This window comes from Chiloscyllium punctatum, chromosome 4, assembly GCF_047496795.1.
Source record: "Chiloscyllium punctatum isolate Juve2018m chromosome 4, sChiPun1.3, whole genome shotgun sequence".
Classification (NCBI taxonomy): domain Eukaryota; kingdom Metazoa; phylum Chordata; class Chondrichthyes; order Orectolobiformes; family Hemiscylliidae; genus Chiloscyllium; species Chiloscyllium punctatum.
The window spans coordinates 99,699,304-99,717,711 of NC_092742.1; the positions used below are offsets into that span (position 1 = coordinate 99,699,304).

The 18,408-nt window shown below is 43.7% G+C and overlaps 2 protein-coding genes across 2 annotated transcripts in view; one reads left to right on the forward strand and one right to left on the reverse strand.

The window, feature by feature from the left end:
* znf106a (zinc finger protein 106a) overlaps window positions 1-4,331 on the reverse strand; it is a 90,336-nt gene extending 86,005 nt beyond the window's left edge. The window contains exon 1 of the mRNA XM_072569396.1: window positions 4,233-4,331. The gene's annotated coding sequence lies outside the window, so the exon portion shown is untranslated. The remainder of the gene's footprint in view (window positions 1-4,232) is intronic.
* An 88-nt stretch (window positions 4,332-4,419) lies between these two features.
* LOC140476588 (synaptosomal-associated protein 23-like) overlaps window positions 4,420-18,408 on the forward strand; it is a 28,803-nt gene continuing 14,814 nt past the window's right edge. Inside the window, exon 1 of the mRNA XM_072569408.1 lies at window positions 4,420-4,488. The gene's annotated coding sequence lies outside the window, so the exon portion shown is untranslated. The remainder of the gene's footprint in view (window positions 4,489-18,408) is intronic.

Here is an 18,408-nt window from a genome sequence, read left to right on the forward strand (position 1 = left end):
CTAGGAGGCGCCCAGTCTCCCCAATGTAGAGGAGACCGCATCGGGAGCAACGGATACAATAAATGATATTAGTGGATGTGCAAGTAAAACTTTGATGGATGTGGAAGGCTCCTTTAGGGCCTTGGATAGAGGTGAGGGAGGAGGTGTGGGCGCAGGTCTTACAGTTCCTGCGGTGGCAGGGGAAAGTGCCAGGATTGGAGGGTGGGTTGTTTGGTGGGCCTCCTTCACCGCCGCTCCCTCACCACCAGACGCCTGGAGGAAGAACGCCTCATCTTCCGCCTCGGAACACTTCAACCCCAGGGCATCAATGTAGACTTCAACAGTTTCCTCATTTCCCCTTCCCCCACCTCACCCTAGTTCTAAACTTCCAGCTCAGTAACTGTCCCCTTGACTTGCCCGGACTTGTCCTACCTGCCTATCTTCTTTTCCACCTATCCACTCCACCCTCTCCTCCTTGACCTATCACCTTCATCCCCTCCCCCACTCACCCATTGTACTCTATGCTACTTTCTCCCCACCCCACCCTCCTCCACGCTTCAGGCTCACTGCCTTTATTCCTGATGAAGGGCTTTTGCCTGAAACGTCGATTTCGAAGCTATTTGGATGCTGCCTGAACTGCTGTGCTCTTCCAGCATCACTAATCCAGAATCTGGTTTCCAGCATCTGCAGTCATTGTTTTTACCTCAACACAAAAAGCAGTCTATCCAGATGCATCACTGCTTGGTGTGGCATCTGCTCTGCCCACAACCATTAAGAAACCGTTAAGAATGGGCTGTGTTCACAAATCTATCACAAAAGCCAAACTTCCATCCACTGCTTCCACCTATATTTTTTGCTGCATTCGGAAGGCAGCCAACATAATCAAAGACCCCTCCCACCTCGGTGATAATCTCTTGCAATCTCTGCTGTTGGGCAGAAGATATAAAAGCTTAAACATATATGAGTTATAGAGATATAAAGCATGGAAACAGACCTTTTGGTCCAACTTGACCTTGCTGACTAGATATCCTAAATTAAACTAGCCCCATTTACCAGCATTTGGCCCATATCCATGTAAACCTTTCATATTTATATACGTTTCCAGATGCCTTTTAAATGTTGTAATTGTATCAGCCTCCATCACTTCCTCTGGCAGCACATCCCATGCACCCACCATCCTTTGCATAAAAACATTGTCTCTTGTCCCCTCTCATCCTAAACCTATGCCCTTTGGTTTTGAACCCCCCCCCCCCCCCCCCCTCTCTTAACTATTTACTCTATCTATGCCCCTTATGATGTTATAAATCTCAAAAAGGTCACCCCTCAGTCTCTGACACTCCAGGGAAAATGTCCCCAGTCTATTCAGCTTCTCCATGTGGCTCAAACGCTCCAATCCTGCAACATTCTTTTAATTTTTTTCTGATTCCTTTCAAGTTTCACAACATCCTTCCTGTAGCTAAAAGACCAGAATTGAATGCAGTATTCCAATGGTCTTATTCCGCTGCAAAATGATCTCTCAACTCCTCTACTCAATGCACTGACCAATAAAGGAAAGCATACCAAACACCTTCTTCACTACCCTATCTACCAGTGACTCCACTTTCAAGGAACTACGAGCCTGCACTCTAAGGTTTCTTTGTTCAACAACACTCCCCAGAGTGTTGTTGAACCATTAAGCACACAAGTCCTGCCCTGATTTGCCTTTCCAAAATGCAACAACTCATATTTCTCTAAGTTACATTCCATCTGCCACTGCTTGGTCCACTCACCCAGCTGATCAAGATCCCATTAATCTCCCATTGTACTCTGACGTAGCCTTCTTTGCTGTTCACTAAACCTCCAATTTTGGTGTTATCTGCAAATTTACCAACCATACCTCCTATGTTCACACCCAAATCATTTATATAAATGATGAAAAGCAGTAGACACATCATGGATCCTTGTGGCGCACCACTGGTCACAGGCCTGTAGTCTGAAGAGCAACCCTCCACCAGTACACTCTGTCTTCTACCTTTGAACCAGTTCTGTATTAGAGTGGCTAGATCTCCCTGCATTCCATGTGATCTCATCTTACTAACCAGGCAAAAATGAGGACTGCAGATGCTGGAGATTAGAGTCAACAGTGTGGTGCTGGAAAAGCACAGCAGGTCAGGCAGCATCTGAGGAGCAGGACAGTCGATGTTTTGGGCAAAAGCTCTTCATCAGGAACCAGTCTACCTTGTCGAATGCCTTGCTGAAGTCCATATAGATCTCATTCACCACTCTGCCCTCATCAATCACCTTTGTTACTTGTTCAAAAAAACTCAAGTTAGTGAGACAATTTCCCACACACAAACTATGTTGATTATCCCTTCTCAGTCATAGAGATGTACAGCATGAAAACAGACCCTTCGGTCCAACGCATCCATGCCGATCAGTTATCCTAACCCAATCTAGTCCTACCTGTTAGCACCCGGCCCATATCCCTCCAAACCCTTCCTGCTCGTATACCCATCCAAATGTCTTTTAAATGTTGCAATTGTACTAGCCTCCACCACTTCTTCTGGCAGCTCATTCCACACACATACCACCCTCTGTGTGAAAACTTTGCCCCTGAGGTCTCATTTATATCTTTCCCCTTTCACCCTAATCTATGCCCTCTAGTTCTGGACTCCCCCACCCCAGGGAAGAGACTGTGTCTATTTATCCTATTCATGCCCCTCACGATTTTATAAACCTCTATAAGGTCACCCCTCAGCCTCTGACACTCCAGGGAAAACAGCCCTGGCCTATTCAACCTCTCCCCATAGCTCAAATCCTCTAACCCTGGCAACATCCTTGTAACTCTTTTCTGGACCCTTTCAAGTCCCTGCTTTTCCAAGTACATATAAATCCTGTCCCTCAGGATTCCTTCCAATATATTTGCCCACCACCAATGTCAGGCTCACCTCTACAGCTCACGGGCTTTCCTTACCACCTTACTTAAATAGTGGCACCACATTAGCCAACTTCCAGTCTTCCAGCATCTCATCTGTGGTTATCGATGAATCAAATATCTCAGCAAGAGGCCCAGCATTCACTTCCCTAGCTTCCCACAGTTCTCCAGTACATCTGATCAGATCCTGGGGATTAATCAACTTTTATGGACATTTTTTCAAGATATCACTATCTATTTTCCATATCCTTCTTCACAGTAAACACCGATACAAAATACAAAGTAACTCCCCCATCTCCTGCACTTCCACACTGAGGCAGTCTTGCTGATCTTTGAGGGGCCCTATTCTCTCCCTACTTACTCCTTTGTCCTTAATGTATGTATAAAATCCCTTTGGATTCTCCTTACCCCTATTTGTCAAAGTTGTCTCATGTCCCCTTTTTGCCCTCTTGATTCCCTTAAGGACACTCCTTCTGCCTTTGTATTCTTGCAAGGATTTGCTCAATCTCTGCTCCCTGTAACTGACATATGCTTCCTTCTTTTCCTTGACCAAAACCTCAATGTTTCCAGTCATCCAGCATTCCCTACACCTATGACCCTTGCCTCTCAACCTAACAGGAACATACTGTTACTGGACTCTAGTTATCTCATTTATGGAGGCGTCCCATTTTCCGGGCATCCTTTTACATGCATACACATCACCTGATTCAACCGCAGCTTCTTCTCCATTATTAATAGACTTCTGAATGGAGCTCTCAAATTTTAAATGTAAATACTGATCTCACTCTTTGTGCACCTCCTCCACAACTGTAACATTGTATTCTTCACTGTTTTCTATTACTTAATGCACTTTGTATGTGATCTGCCAATACTGCACCAGAACGAAACTTTTCACTGTACATTTGACAATAATAAATGAAATAAAACAAAAAAAAGTCTACCTATCATTAGTCTTTCGGGTTAAACATCCTTGGAGGCTGTTTTCTGTACACACTTTCAACATACATCCTTCTCCTCATACCTATCCTGGAAACTCACCCTATTCAACTGTCCATTTGCAATCAATGTGTGCCAAAGTTAAAAACCAACTTGTTTACAAGTTTTCACGCATTGACCACATACACCTCCTTTAGAACTTCCACCTCGAACACGGCTATCTCATCTAACGAATTGCAACAAGAGTACCAAAGGAAGGGGGATGGGGGCGAGGTTAAAGGAAACTTGGAGATGGTGCGGGAATGCTAAGTGGGGGAAAGGATGTTGTGACTGTGGTGAGAGGGTCGAGGGAAGCGGGTGAACGTGGCTTTGTGTGGTGAAGGGGAGAGGAGTGTTTACTCACGATAAATCAACCCCTCGGGCCCGAGCCCGGGGCCACACGCTCAACGGAAAGCCGCCATCTTGTTGTGGCCGCGTGGGGGATCCTGGGAGAGGTCACCGGCGTCAGGGCGCACGCGCGTGTGTGTGTCGCCGGCCGTGCCCAGGCATGCGCAGTGCGGCCATCGGGTGTCGATAACGTCATGAGGCGTGGGGCATGCGCAGTGAGAGGGTGGGTTCGATCAAGACCGGAGGGAAAGGAGAGGGACAGCTGTAGAGAGGTGAGTGAGAGTGGTGGGGTGTCTTTGTACAATATGGGCGGGGGGAACGGAACGGGGAGAAATGAGTTCTGGGTGTTGGGGAGTGAATGTTCTCATGGGGAGGGGGTTGGTGGGAGAGACGGGGGCGGGGGTGGTGAGGAAAGCAGGGAGCACCAGGCAGTAGGGCGAGCAAGTCTCGGGGAATTGGTGAGCACAGGGCCCCAACTAGTCGGATCAATGTGCCTTTATTCGGGAAAATCTGCGGGGATTTTTGTAAAGGCAAGCTGTGTTTAAGCTGTTAATGTCGATATGGACGTCCAAAGGGGATTCAGTAAAGCACCGTACATAATAAATGCTGGAATACGAGGGGTAAATTAGTTGGCTAATAGGAAATGGTAATGATGAATATGGTTATACAGTGTTGTTTCCTTGGTACAAGGGGGTGCATTGCACAATTTCAAAATTGACCAGAAGTTTCTGACCCATTGACCAGAAACTCAACTGGATTTGCCACGAGAGCAAGGTCAGAGACTAAGAATCCTGCAGTGAGTAACTCACCTGACTCTCGAAAGCCTGTCCACCATTTACAGGGTTCAGTCAGGAGCGTGATGGAATGTTTCCCATTTGTCTGGATGAATGCAGCTCTAACAATACTCAAGATTGACACTATCAGGGCAAGTTGGCCCATTGGTTGGCACTATATTCACAAAAAGCCACTCCCTCCATCTCCAATGCTCAGTAGTAGTAGTAGTGTGCTATCTACAAGATGCAGTGGAAGAAAGGTTTGATTGTAAAATGAGTGTAGGAATAGATTCCTGGGTGAATAAGAGAGTAAAAAGAATAAGATAAAGTGTGTCATCACCATTGAAGAAAGAAGGGGTATCTCAGAAATAGCATTGTCAAAAAGTGGAAGGCAGGGACCAACTCAGGAAAATTACAATCTCCTAGGAAGTATTACTGAGTAAATTGTTGGAACTGTGGGCTGGCAATTCCTGGACCCTGAAGGGCTTCATCTAAATGTATTTCAAAGAAGTAACTGTTCATCCATTTGTTTTAATTTTCCAAAACTCAAAGTTTTCATTGGATTGGAAAGTAGTGAAAGTAACTTTTTAATTTTTTTTAAAAAAAGGACCAAGGAGCAGGCTATTTAGCTTAATAACTGTTATAACAATGATTATTAAAGACATTGTAGCAGGCATTTTGGAAATTCAGGCAGAGTCAACATGGTTTTGTGAAAGAGAAATCCTGTCTAACCATTTTATTGGACTTCTGAGGAAGTAACATTAATGATAGTTAAGGGGAAACTGATGGATGTAGTGTACTTGAATTTTCAGAAGGCATTTGATAAGGTTCAGTGAGGATAAATGGGTCATTTTATGGTTGGCAACATGGAACTAGCGAGAGGTGTATGGGCGTTGTTGGGGCCTCCACTTTTTACAATTTCTAAGAATGATTTAGATGAAGGAACAGAAAGCACTGCTACATTTGCTGTCTTGTTTTTACTGTATCAGTTATATATGGTGGAAATGACAAAAGAAAAGCTACTCTTGGCCTACAGATTGAAAAGTAAGTTGTAAGGGAGCTACAGAGGGGTATTATCGATATGTTAAGTGAGTGGGTGAAGATCTGGCAAGTTTAGTATCCAGTGGGAAATTGACCATTCTTAGCAGAGAGAATAAAAAGAAAGTATATTATCTAGTGAGTGTTTGCAGAGCTTTGAGTTAGAAGGATCTGAGTGGTCTGTTTCCATGCTGTATGACTGTGCCTCCAAGTTAGGTGCATGAATTGAAAAGGTTCTGCAGATTCTTACTGGACTCAAAACTCTGCCCTCTACATAATGCCAGACCTGCTCAGCAGTTTCTATTTCTGATTTTGTTTTGGAGAAACTGGGATGTTTGCTCACTTTTATCTTCTCTAAAGAGAATATTTCATAAAACGTCCAAACTTGAGGGGTATAGACTGAGAGAACCTGTTCACATTAGCAGATGAGAGAGCAGAAGAACATAGAGGTTAATAATAAGGACTGAGTGCACTGAGGAAAAGGTTTTTTACACTGGGTTAGGATATGCAATGTACGGGAGGGTCAGATTCAAATGTTAATTTCCAAAGGAATTAGAAATGCATTGTTTGAGGGATAAAGGAATGGGAATTGAGATGTGCTAAACTGGTTTTCCTGAGAGCCAACACAGGCATCATAATGACTGAAAGATGCCCTACTATGGAGCATATTCTGAGATTTTAAGTACCCCGTCTACCTCTCTTCCTCACCCCCCTCCCATCCTACTGCCATAAGCTGCTCCTTTTCTTCCCCTGCTTGCTATCTGTAACGTTTTCATCATCCCATCTCTGAAACATATCACACATCACCACCACCATCACCCCCCCCCCAACACACACACAAACATCTGTGCTTGTGAACCAGGTTTTGCCAGGTGGGAGACCTATCTGTGTGTCATGTAGTTTGGGTTAGATTTACAGTTGAAGTCAGGGCAATTTATCTCTGGTGTTTTACAGCAAGTGTAAAACCTGTCATAGTCACAGATGTACAGCCCTTAAAAGTAATACAGACAGAAAGAGCTGGAGGAATTCAGCAACTCTGGCGGTGGAAAGAGAAACAAAGTTTGTCTTTCATGTCTGATGAGACACTTCCTCAAACTTCGTTGATTCAGGTCTGGCTGATACTGCCTTTAGTATCCCCTCTGATCTATTGTTTGAGGAGGTTGTTCATTTGGGAGTAATTCAAATGCTATAATTTGTTTCCAGCACTGGCTTTAGGGCAAAGTGGAACTGTAGATGTGTACACAAAACTAAAAATGTACAAATGTACTGCAGATGATGAAAATCTGAAATGAAAGCAGATATTGTTGGTGAAACTCAGCAGCTCTGGCAGTGTGTGGAGAGGAAGTAGAGTTAATGTTTCTGGACCAGTGACCTTCAGACCTAATTGAAGCTAGGAAAAGGTATTTCAGCAAATATAGTATTTGCTGAAGTTGGGAGGAGTAAATAATTGGAGATGAAGCCTGGAGAGAAAACAACAGGTGGGCAACCGAATGGGTAATAGTCAGCCTGGGAGAGTGAATAGCTCTTAATAGGCACAATAGACAATAGGTGCAGGAGTAGGCCATTCTGCCCTTCATGCCTGCACCACCATTCAATATGATCATGGCTGATCATCCTTAATCAATAACCTGTTCCTGCCTTATCTCCATAACCCTTGATTCTACAATCCTTGAGAGCTCTATCCAACTCTTTCTTAAATGAATCCAGAGACTGGGCCTCCACTGCCCTCTGGGGAAGAGCATTCCACAAAGTCACCACTCTCTGGGTGATTAGTGATTGTGGATTGTTAGTGGTAACAACCCATGTGATGATAAGGGGGATGCGTGTGGAGGTTGGGGAAAGATGCTCAGACTTTAAAATTATTGAACTTGATATTGAATCCTGAAGGCTGCAGGGTTCCCAATCAGAAAATGAGATGCTGCTCTTTCAGTTTGCACTGAGCTTCACTGGATCACTGCAGCAAGCCTTGGGCAGAGATGTTAGCCAGCAAACACTGGTGTTTTGAAGTGTCAGGCAACTGGAAGCTCAGGGTCATTTTTGTGGACCGAATGTAGGTGTTCTGCAAAGTGGTCACCCAGTCTCTGCGTAACAGTGACAGCAGACAAGATTGAATACAGTGCAGGTAAATTGCAGCTTCACCTGGGACATATATCTGGAGCTTTGGATAGTGAGAAAATGGGCATTTTCTGAGTTTGCATGGGAAAGTGTTGGGAGTGGAGCAAGAGTGGGCGAGGATGTCCTGGAGAGAATGGTCCCTGCAGAAGGCTAACAGGATACTACAACCAACATATTGCCCTCCCCTGTTAGAGGTGGCGGAAATGGCATCTAACGATCCTTTGGATATGGATGCAGTTTGGATGGGAAGTGAGGACCAGACTATAATCGTGTGGAAAGATGGTGGGTGAGAGCAGAAGTGCAGGAGAGGGGCCAGACATGGCTGAGGGGAACCGTGGTCGTGGTAGTGGTGTTGGTTTGGGGGTGGGAAGGGGGTGGTGGTATGTGAAGCGGAGGGGTGGAGTCCTCAGTTGTGGGAAAAGGTGGCTATTTTGGCAATTTCCCCTGTGGACTTTGGCGTCATCAGAACTGAAATGACACAGATAGTGAAACTAGTAGAATGGAATGGAGTCTTTAGAGGAAGTAAGGTGTGAGGATGTATAGTCAAGGTAAGTTTGGGAGTCAGAGTTTATAGTGGATTTTCATGGCTAGCCTATCCCCAGAAATGGAAACAGATGTCAAGGAGGGAGGAAGGAAGGAGTCAGAGATGGACCAGGTCAGAGTGAGGTGAAAATTGGAAGCAAAATTCATACTTTTATTTTCTAATTCTGAAAAAGTGGGAGAAGCAATGATGATATCATCGGTTTTAGTGGAGAAAGAGTTGAGGGTGGGGGCTGATAGCACTGGAACAAGGAATCTTCCACATATTCCACAAAGAGTCAGGCATAACTAAAGCCCATGCAGGTACCCATGGCCATGCCTTTAACCAGAAGAAAGTGATTGGAGTTAAATGAAAAGTGAGGATGAGCTCAGCCAGCTGGAGTGTTGAGGTGTTTGGGAATGATTCAGGCCTTCTTTCCAGGAAGAAGTGGAAAGCCCTGAGACCACTCTGGGGGATGGACGTGTCAAAGGGTTTTACTAACTCGAGCTAATCCTTTCAGAACCTGGCTGGGAGTGCTGTGAGCTGTGTCAGACAGGGATGACTGGTTTGTCACTGACACTGCAAGAAACATCTGTCAAACATGGCACATCTTGCACAATCAACATGTTTGGCATGACTCCTGTTTGTAAATGTTGATACTGGGCACAAAACAAATTTTGTAATACTTTTTGTTTCACTAGCAGAGAACTGTTGACCTATCTTAATTGCATGCATATGTCAGGAAATGCTTTATTTTTGCTGTATGTTTGCAACTTGAATCAACAGCCACGCGAACTGAGCAGTATGACATGGAATGCAGGCTGTTTTAGATTAGATTACTTAGTGTGGCCAATTCACCTAACTGTGGGAGGAAACCGGAGCACCCGGAGGAAACCCACGCAGACACGGAGAATGTGCAAACTCCACACAGACAGTTGGCTGAGGCGGGAATTGAACCTGGGTTTCTGGCGCTGAGAGGCAGCAGTGCTAACCACTGTGCCACCCAGACGCCTGTGTGGGTCTGGAGCTAGCTGATCTGATGTATTTGTCCCTGTAGTCAAATAACAATTCTTTTGAATAGTCCTCTGACTGATCAGTTACCACTGAAATGTAAATTACACCAAAATGACAATACTCCTGCTCCTCGGATGCTGCCTGACCTGCCGTGCTTTTACAGCACCACGCGTATTGACTCTGAATATGAGTGAATCAAGTTTCCAGTGTGCATTATTAAGTAATGGGTCAAATTTGTCTGAGTATTTGGACTAATTGTGTTACTTTCCATGCCCCTGGTTGTGAGGTTCTAACTGAACTAATTTGCATATACAGTATCTTTCACAACTTCTGAACAACCTCAAACACTTACTTCAAAAGTATTTCATTTATTGTGACATGGCATTGTAACGTAGGAAATAGCAGCTGATTTGCACTCAACAAGCTCCCACTCTCTAAATTTTTTTTTAAATATGATGTTAGTTATGGGATAAATATTGATCAGGACAACAGACAGAGCTCCTCTGTTGTTCAGGTTGATGCAGTATGATCTGAAAGTGCGCACGGAACCTCCTATTTAATGTCCTATCCAAAACCATTAACAGTACAACATTGGGTCACCAGCCTGTATTCTTGGCTCAAGTGTCTGCAGTGGATCACCTTCTGACTCAGGAGACAACTCAGATAGGAGGCTGTAGCAGTGACCAGGGTCGTTCATGTGTCCCTGACTGTCTGGGGTCTGTCTCCATAACTGACTGACAGAAATAACACTGGCTGCACTTACTGGAAAGTATTTGACTGTTTTCAGGATATCCTGAGTTCAGGACTGGTTGTGTTTACTGCATTGCCTAAAGGTGTATTTTGTAACTGTTCCGGTGCACTTTGTTCAAAATCAATTGCAACATTTTCTCCTTGTGGCACATGTAACAAAATAATAAATAAGGGTTTCAATTGTTTCTCCACTAAGCTCTTCCCATTTCTTTGAGTTTCTCAGTCAAGCTGCAATCTAGTCATTCTAAGTTCCCTCACAGATCCTGTATACTGTATTATCTTTTCAAATTTCTGTGGCAATCCTTCCTCAGATACAGGACTTTGCTCTTTTGTATAGCTAATTGATTTATGGACCTTTATGCAACCAACAGGCAGCTGCTGCTCACCCAGCAGGGTGCTGTGGGCCACTTAGCCCATCTACTACTTACTTAGATGGTGTGAAACAATGTTAAGCATTAGTATGACAGCTCTACTCGAGCTCTCCCAGCTGCTAGGGAATATTCTTACAAAGCTCAGCATTTTTGTTTCAGGATGTCCCAGGGTGCTCTGTGGCCAATTAAGTAATTTGTTTCAGTGTAGGAAATGGGTGGCAGCAAGGCTCAACAAACAACAATGTAATGACATCTGGGTTATGATGCTGACTGGTGAAGGAAATGCTGTATACTTCTACGGGATCTTTCATCTGACAGGATGGGTGGACCCTCAGTGTTACATCTTACCAAAAAGAATTTTGATAGTATTACACTTCTATTCATACTGCACTGGAGATTGCAGGCTGAAGTGTCTACTGTGGGACTTGAACTCGCAATCCTCTGGCTCTTAGGGTGAGAGCGCTGTCAATTGAGTCACAGATGAGAGTTCAGATAAGCAGATGCACAATGTAAAGTTGTGACTCCTGCTCGTTGCAGAAAGATGCAGGACTGCAGGTTGGCAGTACTGCGTGGTTAGCTCAGAACTGCTCTTGCAAGTGTCAACTCCGATGTAATGTCCAAAAATGACCTGAGGTTTTAAACTGCCAAAGCTGTTTTTCAACAAACTGTTGCAGATGGTGAGAAATATAGAACATAGAACAGTACAGCACAGTACAGGCTCTTTGGCTCTCGATTTTGTCAACTTTTTATCCTACTCTAAGATCAAACTTACCTACATATCCTTCATTTTACTATTATCCATGTGCCTATCTAAGAGTCGCTTAAATGTCCCTAATGTATCAAACTCTACCACGCGCCCACTGCTCTCTGTATAAAAACAACCTACCTCTGACATCTCCCCTGAACCTTCCTCCAATGACCTTTTAAAATTATGCCCCCTCGTGAGAACCATTTCTACCCTTGGTAACAGTCTCTGGCTATCCACTCTATTTATGCCTCTCATCATTCTTGTACACCTCTGTCAAGTCACCTCTCATCCTCCTTTACTGAAACGAGAAAAGCCCTAGCTCCCTCAACCTTCCTTTATAAGACATGCCCCCCAGTGCAGGCAGCATCCTGATAAATCTCCTCTGCACCCTTTCTAAAGTTTCCACATCCTTCCTATAATGAGATGACTAGAACTGAACACAATATTCCACATGTAGTCCAATTAGTGCTTTATAGAGCTGCAGCATAATCTTATAGCTCTTAAAACTCTATCCCCCTACTAATGAAAGCCAACATGTCATATGCCTTCTCAACAACCCTATCAACTTGGGTGGCAACTTTGAGGGATCTATGGACATGGTCCCCAAGATCCCTGTGTTCCTCCACACTGTCAAGAATCCTGTCTTTAACCCTATAATCTGCATTCAAATTTGACTTTCTAAAATGAATCACTTCACACTTTTCTAGTTTGAACTCCATCTGCCACTTCAGCTCAGCTCTGCATCCTGTCAATGACCCAGTGCAACTTACAATAGCCCTCCACACTATCCACTACTCCACCAACCTTTGTGTCATTGGCAAACATACTAACCCACCCTTCCACTATCACAGAGCAGAGGTCCCAAAACAGATCCCTGTGGAACACCACTGGTCACCGAACTCCAGGCTGAATATTTTTCATCTACTACCACCCTCTGTCTTCTATGGGCCAGCCAGTTCTGTTTCCAGCCAAATTTCCCTATCTCCTTACTTTCTGAATGAGCCTACCATGGGGGAACCTTATCAAACACCTTGCTAAAATTTATATACACCACAACTACTGCTCTACCTTCATCAGTGTTTTGTCACATCCTCAAAGAATTCAGTCATGACCTGCCCCTGACCATCTCTTATCAAGCTATGCTTTTCCAAATAATCATAAATCCTGTCTGTCAGAATCCTCTCCAATAATTTGCCCACCACTGACGTAAAACTTACTAATTTTCTGGGTTATCCCTATTTCCTTTCTTTTACAAAAGAATAACATTTGCCACCCTCCAATCATCTAGTACTACTCCAGTGGACAGTGAGGACACAAAGATCATTGCCCAAGGCACAGCAATCTCTTCCCTTGCTTCCTGTAGTAACCTTTGGTATATCTCATCTGCCCCAGGGAACTTATCTATCCCCATGTTTATCAAAATTTCTAGCACATCCTCCTCCTTAACATCGACCTGTTTGAGTATATCGGCCTGTTTCACGCTGTCCACACAAATGACTAGTGAATACTGAAGCAAAGGATTCATTAAGGACTTCCCTTACCTCCTCTGACTCCAGTTCCCTCCACTATCCCTGATCAGCCCTAACCTCACTATGTCTGAGTGTAAATGGTATGGGTCCCAGAGTGCTCCTTCTGAAAAGATTGTAGACTGAAGAGTCCATGTAAGGTCTCTGTATGGCTCTGTGGTTTCTATTAGCTTTCTTTTCCCATTCGCATTGATTTATTATATTAACAGGCTTTAACTCTTGAAAATAATGTTTTGCCAATTTTGTATGTGTGTACTCACTGTTTATATGCTGTAATAAAGGTGTCTGACAGGATTTCTTGAGTTAAGCAAGTAAGAGACACACTTTATTTTGCTAAAATCCACTCCAAATTTATTTTAGAATGTCAAAAAAAATCTACAGTTTGTGCTCAATTGTATACATGTAATAGTGGTTAACCTTGGCCAAATTAAGATTTAATAAGAAAATACAAGATAAGGTTATAGCTGCCCACAACTATCCAGAGGTGGTATTCACCTGCATTTTAGTTATGGTCAGCGATGAATGTTAGAGTTATTTGTCTGCTTGCAAGCAATATAGAGACTACCCAACCCAAGCTGAAAGCCTAGATGGAATATTGCAGAGAGTGTGTGAAAGCTACTCACTCTGACAGTGAGTGGTTTCTGCCAAATTCAGTCTCCAGATGACCGTTGTATGTTCAGCTTAGCTGATGTCTACATAGACATGTTCATAGACATAGACATCACACAAATAACTTCTGAGAGTTAACAGCTGTGAAGATGCTAAAAGCTGTTTACATGTTTCCAGGGTTTATTGTCTCGGGTCAGTTCTTCAATGGGATTAAATCTGGTGATATACTAAAGTTGGCACCCAATTACTTTAGTTGGTTAAAAACTTTTTTTTTAACAAGTCCATAGTGTGATACGAAGTAAAATTATAAATTATGACCTCAAAATCATAAGTGATTAAAAATCATAACAATGTAATCTTGCATTACCCAGACAATTACATGTTCAGAGATGTTGTTATACATCCCAGAACTCTGGGAAGCTAGGGAAGAGTTTGCTGGGCCCCTTGTTGAGATATTTGTATCATCAGCTTTAATGGGTGAAGTACCAAAACACTGGAGGTTGAGTAATGTGGTGCCACTACTTAAGAAAGTTGGTCAGGAAAAGCCAGGGAGCTACAGACTGGTGAGCCTGACATCAGTGGTTGATTTGTTGTTGGAGGGATTCTGATGGACGTGCACTTGGAAAGACAAGAACTGATTTGGGATTGTCAGCATGGCTTTGTGCATGGGAGATTTGTGTCATGAATTTAGCTGAGTTTTTTTTTTGAGGTGATAAGGGCACCTCAAGAGTGACAGATGTTATCTATATGGACTTCAGCAAGGCTTTCGATGGGGTTCCACGTGGAAGACTGGTTAACTAGATTAGATCGTGTGGAATCTGGGGAAGCTGGCTAATTGGGCACACAATTGGCTTGAAGGTCAGAGACAGAGGGTGATGGTGGAGGGTTGTTGATTGGACTGGAGACCTGTGACCAGTGGTGTGCCACATGGAATGGTGCTGGATCCACTGCTTTTGGTTATTTATATAAATGGTTTGAACTTGAATATAAAAAATGTGGCATGAAGTTTGTAGAGGACACTCAAAATTGATGGTGTACTGGACAATGAAGGAAGTTATCTCATGATCCATGGACTGAGGAGTGGTAGAAGGATAAATGCAAAGGTTTGCATTTTGGTAAGGCATACTGGGACAGGACTTATACACTTAACAGTCTGTACTTTGGGGAGTGTTGTTGAACAAAGACTGGGTGGTACATAGTTCCTTGAAAGTGGAGTCACAAATGGACAGGATGGTGAAGATGACTTTTGGCATGCTTGTCTTCATTGGTCAGTGTATTGAGTATAGGAGTTGGTGTGTCATTGTTGCAGCTGTACAGGACATTGGTGAGACCACTTGTGGAATACTACGTTCAATTTTGATTCCCACTGCAATAGGAGGGATGTTGTTAAACTTGAAAGAGTTCAGAAAAAGTTAAAGTTGTGCTGGAATTAGAGGGTTGAGGAGGCTGAATGTGCTCTGGCTGATTTTATTCCCCTGGAGCATCAGAGGCTGAGAGGTGACCTTTATAGAGGATTATAAAATCATAAGGGGCATGCATAAGATGAATAACCAATGTGAGGGGATCCAAAACTAGAAGACATAGGTTTAAGGGAAAAGGGACCTGAGGGCCAACATTTTGTACAGAGGGTGTATAGATCGAGCTGCCAGAGGCAGTGGTGGAGGATGGTACAATTACAGCATTTTAAAAGGCATCTGAATGGGTATGTGAATAGAAAGGGTTTAGAGGGATATGAGCCAAATGCTAGTAAATGGGACGAGATTAATTTAAGATGTCTTGGTCAGCATGGATGAGTTGGACAGAACAGTCTGTTTCCATACTGTACAGCTCTATGTACATTTGGGAGAAGCCCTTGGATGCAGCTTTCAAAGTACAGACTGTTATTGAAATTTGGTACAGATCTTTTTCCTTATACTGTATTTTAATTAACCCTGTGCATGTTTGTCATTTTCCAGCTCTGACATTTTTTACAAGGCTGGTCTTTTTGTCATTTATTAACCCAATTGCAGTAAATTTGCTTTGGCTGTAATCCAGTTGTTTTCTGTATTATTGTATGACACTCTGACCTCTGGAGCATGTGGGACTTAACCCCAGGACTCCTTTGCCTAGAGACAGTGATGTTACCACTGTTTCACAAGAATACCTTATGACCTTTTGTATTTGTGCAGTTAAAATAAAGAACAAGGGCAGCACAGTGGCACAGCAGCTAGCACTGCTGCCTCACAGCGCCAGAGACCCGGGTTCAATTCCCGCCTCAGGCAACTGTCTGTGTGGAGTTTGCACATTCTCCCAGTGTCTGCGTGGGTTTCCTCCGGGTGCTCCGGTTTCCTCCCACAGTCCAAAAATGTGCAGGTTAGGTGAATTGGCCATACTAAATTGCCCGTAGTGTTCGGTGAAGGGGTAAATGTAGGGGAATGGGTTGCTCTTCGGAGGGTCAGTGTGGACTTGTTGGGCCGAAGGGCCTGTTTCACTGTAAGTAAGTAATCTAATCTTAAAAAGAAGGGCATGCAATTGAAAGAACCTAAATTAAAGTAATAAGTTGTGTTGTTACTGTTCTTCATTTCAATGTCCCATGTGTAATCAATACTGTCTATGACTCTGTTGCACTGATTCCCAGAATGGTAGCCCATCTTCTATACAGAGCACTGAGAAACTTACTCTTTCATTTTTATCTCTCCTTTTCTTTTAATTGTAAATAACAGCCTCTTAGTTTTGACTCCACCCCAGCTGTTTTTCCTCTGTCAGCTTTGCTGTTTTCACTTATCTTAAAATTGATCACTTGCTTCTGAGAGGGTGCTTGGTATTGAATACTTTACACCTAACAACTCTAAATTTGTTTGGAAATTGAATCCTACTCCTGTTCTAGATGCTAGAAACAGGGTACTACTTGTAGCTTAGAAGAGATGAGGCGGATCAAGGCCGTGAAAAAAATTTGCAAATTAAGTGAGAATTTTGAAAATGATGTGGTTGACCAGGAGCAGGTTTGGGTTAGTGAGCATAGGGTGGGTAGATGAATGTTATTTGGTGCAAGTTTGACAGCAGAGCTTTGGCTGACCTCTAGTTTGCAAAGACAAAGTGGGAGACTAGCCAGGAGTCCATTGGAATTTCAAGTTTAACAATGTGTCGTTGAGGGTTGCAGACAGCCAAGACAGTGGTGGAGTGGGACATGGTTGGAACAGGTTGGCTCCCAGAGATGAGAGTAGCTGTTGTAGCTCAAGATAGAAAGAAATCAAGGTTGCAGATACGGCCATAGCCGATTGCTAGGAAAGGAGTGGTGTTAGTGGTTAAAAATATAGCTTTGCCAATATTTAGGAGGAAATTCCTGCTTAACAGATAAGTAGTTTGATGATTTTGCAATAGTGATGATGGTGACGTGGAGAAACTGATGTTCCTTTTTGAATGATATTTCTGAGATGGAAAGTTCTTGGGGAAACCATTGGTAACAGGGTGGGATTGGTAAGAGGAATCATCCTCTACAATTGGAGGAAAATGGAAGCAGATATTTACAGTATTGCCCAGCAGTGGAGAGGTATTGGAGGCACTTAGTGTGTTCAGTGAGGTGAAAGGGTCAAGGTGCATGTGAGGGGGGGATAGTTTACCTTGTCGGAGTCACATAGGGATCATTTGAGTCCTGATCCGTTTCAACCCCACAACAGGGTTGAAAACTGGAGGGACTGGATCATGGATTCCAGGAAAGAGAGATTCGATTCCCTACAATGTGGAAACAGGCCCTTCGGCCCAACTGGTCCACACCGATCCTCCCAAAAAGTAACCCACCCAGACCTATTTCCCTCTGACTGAGGCATCTAACACTATGGGCAATTTAGCATGGCCAATTCACCTGACCTGCACATCTTTGGACTGTGGGAGGAAACCGGAGCACCCGGAGGAAACCCACGTGGAGAAGCGCAAACTCCACACAGACTGTTGCCCAAGGCTGGAATTGAACCTGAGACCCTGCTGCTGTGAGGCAGCAGTGCTAACCACTGTGCTGCCCCATGCTGTCCCTGTTCTGTGTGTGTTTGATGTGGACAGTATCAAGAGAGTATTACTTTCCACTTACTTTTAGAGACAGATTTGGAAAGAAAGGGGAGGTTGGAGAGTTGGGGTTGCAGAGGAATAGGGAGATCAAAAGATTCCTTTTTGTGCTGAAGGCAAATTGGAAGGGGAAAGATAAGTAGCTGAAAAGAGAGGACTTAACAATATCATAGGAGAAAGTGAGGACACACATGCTGGAGATCAGAGTCAAGAAGTGTGCTGTTGGAAAAGCACAGCTGATCAAGCAGCATTTGAGGAGTAGGAGAATCAACATTTCAAGCATAAGCTCTTCATGAGGAATGTCACAAAACATTAACTCCCCTGCTCCTCGGAGGCTGCCTGACCGGCTGTGCTTTTCCAGTGCCACACTTTTTGACAATATTGCTTGGGAACTAAGGAAGACCCCATGGCCACAGTTAGCTCAGACAAGAGTGAAGGAATTAGAGAACTATTGAAAAATGTAAAATGGAGCAGAATTAGCTCTGTGGGCTATTGAGAGAGACCCAGCTGATCAGATGGTGCTAATCTTGATGACAGTGATATCTGACACTTGCTGATGTTGATGTTACCCCGGAGAGAGGAGTTTAAATTGATTACTTGAGGCAGAGGCAAGGGCAGAAGTTAATAAAACAGCCATTGCTTTTGTTCTCACTCCCCATTCTTTGTCCCTTTTTCTTATCACATGTACTC